This window comes from Ambystoma mexicanum, chromosome 5p (genome assembly GCF_040938575.1).
Source record: "Ambystoma mexicanum isolate Mex_15411 chromosome 5p, UKY_AmexF1_1, whole genome shotgun sequence".
NCBI classification, from domain to species: domain Eukaryota; kingdom Metazoa; phylum Chordata; class Amphibia; order Caudata; family Ambystomatidae; genus Ambystoma; species Ambystoma mexicanum.
This window is the reverse complement of record NC_090930.1, coordinates 495075814-495084198: the sequence shown is the minus strand read 5'-3', so window position 1 is coordinate 495084198 and position 8385 is coordinate 495075814.

The window sequence follows — 8385 nt, the reverse complement described above, 5'->3', positions numbered from 1 at the left end:
CTCAATCACAACATACTTCAAACAAACATACTGTCACATTCACACTCATATGCAGTTAAAATATGCCAAGAGGTATCTAACTACTTGAAGCATTCCCTTAATCACAACATACCTCAAACAAACATACTACCACCCTTACCCTCACATAATTGTAATTGTTGTTTTAAAATCCAGTATGGATTAATTTCCCAATGACCCAATAATTATTTAATATCAAAACAACAGTAGTGTGTTTCTTATAAAAAACATCTCCACATTACCTTCATTCCGCTTCCCTAACATTCTATACCCTCATTCAGCCATCAAATAACTCCAAATGTGTTTCCCAAACTGTTTGTTGAAAGCGCTGTCCACAGAATGCTAAGACACCTGCCCAACCTTTTTGCACCTACAAAAATATCCCCATTGCTAATTTCTGGGGGGTTTCGGTTTTATTTGTAACCATAACGTCCTGTTAACAAAGTTCTTTCAGTGAGTTTCATGGGTTTTTACCAGTAGACACTCATTTGCTACAACTTACTAATATCATACTTACCCCAATATAGCAACATTTATGTCCAATATATAAAGTGTCACCTTAAAACTCTGCCATTCCCCACCTTCTAGCATAATTTTAACACTTCTAAACACTTTGAGCAACTTTTTCCACTGTTTTTGTGTTCGCCGATTTTCGCGAACGTCTTACGCCATTGCAGACTTTTCGCACAGTGTAACGTGACCACAAGCTTGCGTGTGTCATGATGACGTGTCCGTGAACACGTCCGCACTTCACAAATGGGTGCTTGTTTCGTGAATAGTTTGGAACTGCACTTTTCAGCTCATCTAGGCACTTTGAAGCTCTGAAATGAACCCTTTCACAGCTCCTACACCTATTCTTACTCATTATCCATGAACAATCTAGCACACAGCACATACTTCAACGAATATTAGCAAAACTGCTATTTATCTTAAAAATGACATCCACTATTGCCATCCCTCCTCTGCACCACCACCACCAGCTGGAGGACCTACAGAACAAAAGAAGTGCAATACTTCAAAAGATGATGAAAAGGACCACGAAGAAGTGCCTACCTCTATCACCCAGAGAGAATCATGGGTGTGGCAGTTCTTTACCACTGTTGGGAATTAAAAAAAGGCTAAAGATACCAAAGTGAAATGCACTGAGTGCAATGTTGTACTCAGTCAGCGACTACCTGGACAGTACGGGACCACCTACATTCGCTGCCCCACCAAATCCAAGCACTGCAATGCTCTCAAAAAGGTTGTTCCTTTCTTAGCAATTAGTAGGCTGTCTTCCTCCACCTCATGTTCCTCAACAAATACTGTAACCACACAGCCTACCTCGGTGGGACACAAAGTCCCACCAGCTACCTTGCAAGCAATAAACAAAAAAAAGGCTGTTGATCCATATATTTTGAAGACAACAGTACTCTCTATATAATGCAACACACCACTCTGCAGGCGGGAGCAATTTCGAAGTGCTTGTGAAGCTGTAATCAAGAAGCATGAGAAACACTGCCCCCTAACTTAGATGTAAGACATGCGCAACATCTTCCTCTGTCCACCTGCCCCTCCATATTTGTGGTTGGTACCTCTTCCCTCATTTTCCTACCCATGTTACTTTCTGACCTATCTGGCAAAAAAACAAAAAATCAAAAAACACCAAATAAAAAAGGTTCCTTTAGGAACAACCTTTCACAGCTAAAAAATAGAACTAAAATAAAATCTTATAGACTCCATCTCCTTTACATTTCTCAGTAAAGTAATTAGACTATATAAGATTCTCCAACATTTCCATTAGCATTTCGTGTTATGCTAATGGATTTAATGGACAACTAGAGAAAAATATAAAAGGACAGAAACCATTTTCTGTCCCAAATACTTTACTATAGCATACAATAAGGACCATAATCCATGGACCTTTATAACTATCCACAGTCTCCAAAGTTTCCTTTCCAGGCAATATATCATGAAAAGACCCAGATGGCATGTGCACAACATCGCACAGAGCAGCCCTTCTACCCTTTTTAATTTGATATTTGTAACATTTCCTCAATGCCTGCTTTCAAACAGTCACACATCCATCCACCAATCACTTACAAAAACTGTACATATAACCCTATGACCATATTAAGCTTCCACACACCAACTGCCACTTAACAATCTTCTACAAATCATTTGCATCTGCATTGTACACAGTGCTCCTATAAATGCACATATTCATTGTGCAGTGAGAGAAGTGCATAAATAGAAGGGGCAGTACAGATGGGCAAAGTGCTCATGAGAACCCAGCAAGGAAATGCCAAGGGATGCCAAGGAGGGACGCCACTGGGTAACTACTGGAGCAGAGGAGTCCCAAGGGTGGGATGCATCTTAACCGTAATAGCCATTTAACAATGTTTTTTATGTCAATTTAATAGGTTTTTATAAGTGAAAATGTGTCATGGTGTTACATCACTGTATATAAATTATAAATAATTCCTCTTTTCACATATGTGAAAGAACTACAAAACTCCTTTAAGAAACACATTTTTTGCAACACCTACTTAGGTCTACCTTCATCAGCAGTGCATGCAGGGGATGAAAATCATCTACGACCTACGACATAATGCTCAACCATGACCCCAGGCCAAATAAACCACCCCTATTACTCACTGCACCTATGCTGCATCCTAGCTCAGTGTCCACTATACCCTAATAATGTAACCAATGGCCAATGCTCATGACTTGGAGCCAAGGCCAGTCTCCAAATCCATGGGGCAAGGGCTTCGGCCATGCTGCATTGACAATAAGCAAATCAGAGTACACATTTGCATTTGCTGAGGGCCAGGCCCACTCTCCAGACACCAAATGTATATTACTAGTTGTACTTACATTCTTACACGTTGGAAAAATAAAACACAAGACATATTTCCAAAAACATGCTTTCAGGTCCTTGCTAATGCTCATTGCACAAGTTTGTTGTAATCTCGTCCACCACTCCAGGCTGGAACCGCAAGCAGAATTTATTTTCCCATTCAAACCTACCACTTTGGCCATGCCGTATGCCCCAATAAGCAAATTACAGTACACATTTCTCCTTGCTGACGGCCAGGCCCATTGCCCGGACACCAATGTCATATCACTGTGTTCAGTACTTACATTTTCACACTTTCCAAAAAATAAAGCACAGGAAATATTTGCAAAACCATGCTTTGAAGTTCTTTCTGACCCTCTTTGTGCATATTTGCTGCAAATCCATCCAGCACATCAACCTGTACCCACAAGCAGATTTTATTTTCCCATTCAAACCTATTCCAATTTCGAAAAACTTTACCACATGGTCAGTTCTTGGTGGCCATGCCGACTTTAACCCCATTGCTGGTCCCCCGTGGTCATGGCCAGTAGCCAGATTGTCAAAAAACATACTTGTTCGAAAAACATTTGACCTTTTCCTTTTTTGACAGAATTTGCTTTGATTGTTTTCATGGTCGAAATGTGATCAAATTTAATGAAATATATACATGGGGTGGGGTAAGGGAAAATAGGGGGTCAGAGGGTTGCAGGGTTTTCTACCAAAAAACAAGAAGAAAAAAATCAGTCAAATGTGAAAAGGTCAAATATTTTTGACCAAGTAAACCTAAACCCGCCAAAGGGCACCACAAGTATAAGCCTTTAAAATATTTTGGGCCCCGCCCCCTCTAATATTGTTCCCGCTTGACAAAAAAGCACCACACTTTATAGAGGTCAGGTCTAGAATGGATAGAATGGAATATCAAAGTTTCATGCAATTTCGCTGAGTGGCGCCAAAGTTATAAGCCATCCATAAACTGCTTCTCACCAACTCTGTAATGCAGAAATAGGCACATATGTCCCCGAACATCTCAGATGTTCACGAAGATCACAGGACTGCTCTGGACATCACGTTTTTGTGGCTTTTTAAGGCCTTATCCCATCCCATCCTCATTACCCCTCATCGGTGGCTGACCGCGAATCCAACATGGTGGGCGTTTCCAAAAATCTGACACACCTCATGCTTTTCCCCATCCAATCAACGTGTGCATCCGATGTCCTCGGACCTCATGCCACCCTCTGGGTCAATCAAAGGCCCATCCGCGGACCGAACAGGGAGGTGAGTCAGCAGACCAAACACAGATATCACTAACTTATTTTACCTACTTTTTGGTCATTTAAAAAAAAGCTACTGGACGGATTTACACCTAATTTACAAAAGCACGCTTTTGGGACCAAGCCACCACTCCTACTGCAAATTTGTTGAAAATCCATCAATTGGTTTGGGCTGTAGGCATGAGCAAAATATTGTTCCCATTGCGTCTATTTGAAAAACCACAACCTTTCGGACCTCCCCTATAACATTGCCCCCTCTTGCATGAAACCACACCAAACTTCGCAGAATCAATCGGATGGGGCCATATACTTTTTTTGTTCAGTTTTGTGAGGATTTGTCCAGGGGGGTCAAAGTTATAAGCCACCCAATAAGGGCTATGGGTTGAACAACTTAACCATAACTACACGGCCGCTATCGCAGGCCGTGTAATATACATATTTTGTTGAAAAAAGGAATACAATCTGGGAGTAAGATCTGATACAAACATGCATGTAATAACTGCAAAGACTGGTTGTATGGCACTACCAAACAATCAGAATGGCTCCCACCCCATCATCTTAAATTATATATTTGTTGGCCTACATGGCCCAGCTGAAGTTTGATTCAATTGGCTTGTGCAGCATGGTCTGCAGAAACATTCCAAGGGAACAGCATTAATCAGACTCCCATTCAAAATAATATGATTCAGTGATTGAAGAATGTTTTCAGCAATATGCATATTCCTGCAAGTGATGAATAACCAATAACACCGCAAGGGTTTTACGTCCTTTCATATGCAGTCCAATCTTCTTGCCAACAAAATGTGCCACCATGGTTCCCAAATTGAACCAGTATTGGAGTTAATGAAATGGACACATTTCAAAATTAATGATGAAGAAGCTTTAGATTGACCTATTCTCAGCTCAGGGACATGTGTTAAAATAACAAGAGGTGTTGCCTATAGCAGAAGATGCAGAGTGGGGGAACCAGAGTACTTGTCTGTCTGTGCCAAAATCTCTGCCCCCACGTGAAGTGGGACTTCATTTCGGCCCACTTGTTCGGTCAAACACCCTCCTCCATCAAGACCACCAGCCTTTTTCATTAAGACGGAACCAAGTCTTAGATGGTCTCTCCATGTGGGCTTCTATTTCCTATCACACATGAGGTGTTTGCAATCAACCCACCCGCGGTAAGTTATGTCCCTCTTGCAACCCCCTTAACCAGAAATCGTAGCTGATCTTTTCTCGAAAGTAATCAATCTCGGCCTCTGAGGTGTTTTTTTCCACGATGCTTGGCTGTGGGGTTTGATAAGCAGTATGTCCTCCTTCCAGGATAACACATTTTGCACATGTTGCATCCAGAGATTCTTCTTCAGAGTGCATAGAAGTAATTTTATTATATCCATATCCAGCTTGTCCTTTACCAGGTTTATGGCCGATTTCATTATGGATAACTGGATGGAACACAGGGCCAAGCTTTCCAGACAGTTGGCATGTCCTGCTGCGTAAAGAGTGCTTAGAACCTGTTGACCAGCCTAGTCAGCCATGTCCTTGTCCATAGCCTGGGGGATAAACCGAGAGCAGAAATTGGGTTGGATAATTCCTCTGCCAAGTTCACAACCCAACCTGGTCTTTGTTAATGTTCATAAGATGCCATTTCATTAGCTTCCAATGTTTTCAGCAGAGGGGAGTCTGACTTTCAGGGCCATCAAGATTCAGTTTGCACTTGTCTGCCCAAGTGGCACTGGTATGCCCAGATGTTGCTCCAGAAACTGCTGGGCCTAGAGATCAAAGCAAAACTGAACCGATGACACCCAATGTGACAAAAACATTTGTTGGGTTGCTTGTCTCATACAGAATAAACGTGACCCAGACTTGTGGGCTTGACAGCCACCTTTGGGGAATTGAAGAAACGTGATTCGCATTTGGTCTTGCCCCTTCTGTAATGGCATGGCAGTTTGAAAAACCATTTGTCTGAGGGGTTGGTGGTTATGAATAATTGGTAACCTTACAGCCTTCAGCAATCAGTTTTGTATGTGGAATGGGGACTGGAAAGGCACAATCCGATTTTGGTATGTCACTAATATCAATGCTTAGCAGATGCCCCAGCCCACGCAGGGGGCAGTAGAGGGTCAGCTGGCATAGCAGGCCGCCCCTCTGGCCCCATGCATCCGGCTCGCCTCCCCTCTCCTGAGGGGGGACGGAAGGGGCGTGCCCCCAGGGTCAATCTGGAAGGCACATAAAATGGCCCGGGCTGCAAGAGCTCATCCTCTTTGTATCTCGGGCCCCAGCAGCCACCAACCCTCCCAGCTCAGGAGAAGGAATTTGATGTGGACAAAAATGTGTTACTTGTATTAATATTTTCAATGTGTTTTTCTCTCACAGGTGGAGTTACATGGGCGGTCCTAGAGTTGGAGGTGCGATGTGGTCTTGCCGCGAGCTATACCCTCAAGCTATACCCGCTGGCTGCATGAGCCAGGATAGGGTGCGACGGGCACTGACACAACAACGGCCAGTTCAGACTCCTCAAACACTGAATGCAGTGGGCTGGTTCGCTCCATTGAAAGAATAGACAGAACTGCCATTCGAATACCAGGGCAGGCCATTCTCGCAAGAGCGGAAACCGAGGTGAGGAGCGCTCACTGGTTTTAAAATGCACTAAGTAAACACAGGAATGACAAGGCTACCCAGAAAAGTATTTGTAGGCCAGGAATACTTGTGGCCTGTGCAGGGCTTGGACTGCCCCTTAGGATGATTCTAATAAAGAGATCATGTGTTTTTCCAATCAGAAATTGAATTGATGTTTGTCATATTTATTTCAGGTAACAATTTGTTCTTAGATGTATTCCAATGTGTTGGGGGGCTTCAGTAGAGGTGCGCCCCACTATGTCTGGTTCACTTGTTCTTTTGGATGCAGATCAGTCTTACAGTGTGTTAGCTCAAATGTACCACCCATGCTACAGCGCAATCCAGCTCCCAGAGATAAAGCTTCATTCTTGGAAAAGATATAGTGATGACGTGGAGCAGATTGTAAAGGACTGGTTCAGTCACTTTGAAACTGTAGTGAGCAGCATGACCTTTACGTGGAAGCATCATTTCTAAGTTGCTTTTAAAGACAAGCATTTATTTATTAACTGTTGCCGAGCCGTTTTTGAAGACTCGGTCAAATGACTTATTCATTCTATATAATTTTTAAATGGTGACTGATCTTTGATTGCCAACCTCACACCAACCCACATGATTGTTTTCTGGTGGTTATCCTCTTGCATTTGAAGAGAAAATGTGTTTTTTATTTGATGACTTTCTCCTTGGCTCCACCCAGTATAAACCGATGTATTAATCTAAAGAGAGATTCCTTGCATACAGGGTAAAGTAGAAAAATCCACAATTTGCTTCAAAGGCATTTTTTCAACAAGATGGCTGAGTCAACCCCTTACACCGTGCGGTTTCCATGCCAGTGAAAAATGTGAAAAATAACAAACAATATGTTTGCTCCAACGGTTGATTTGTTTGCTGCAATTTCTAAACATTGTTATGGATTATTCATATCAGCTGTTCGCTGTCAGTCTTCTGCTTCACAATTGCCAACTACCCCTTCAGTCAGCTTGTCAGCAAATCATCTCTATACCATACCACCCAGGCCGCGCCTCTAACAAATCGTGCGCTCCATAGCGCAACAATCATAACTTTGAAAATGATGTTTCTGTGCTCTAAATTGGGAACACTCATATGGAAATAGCTTTCTCCAAAGTGCAGTTTGTTTGTGCATCATTCCAAACATGCAATTATAGAATTAATATAGCATGGCTGGGCCAATCAGAGACCATGGCTCTCATTACAAGTCAGGCGTTAAGGGGTTAACAGCGCCGTAATTTAGGGTTTGTTTGTGCATCATTCCAAACATGCAATTATAGAATTAATATAGCATGGCTGGGCCAATCAGAGCAATGGCCCTCATTACAAGTCAGGCGTTAAGGGGTTAACAGCGCCATAATTTACGGTGCCGTAATTAGCGCCTTCCCCATCCCCATTATGCCCCATGGGGCAAAAATGGGAATGGGGAAGGGCAAATGGTGAATGGGGAATTACCGCCCCACTCACCTTGGAATGGGGCGGTAATTCCGCCATCCACCATGGCGGAATCGGGCATGGACCATGGTGCTAATAGCACCATGGTCCACCGCCTGACTTGTAATGAGGGCCCATGTCAGAAGATTATCATAGCACGGCTGGGCCATACAGAGACCGTGTCAGAAGATTATCATAGCACGCCTGGGCCAAACAGAGACCTTGTCAGAA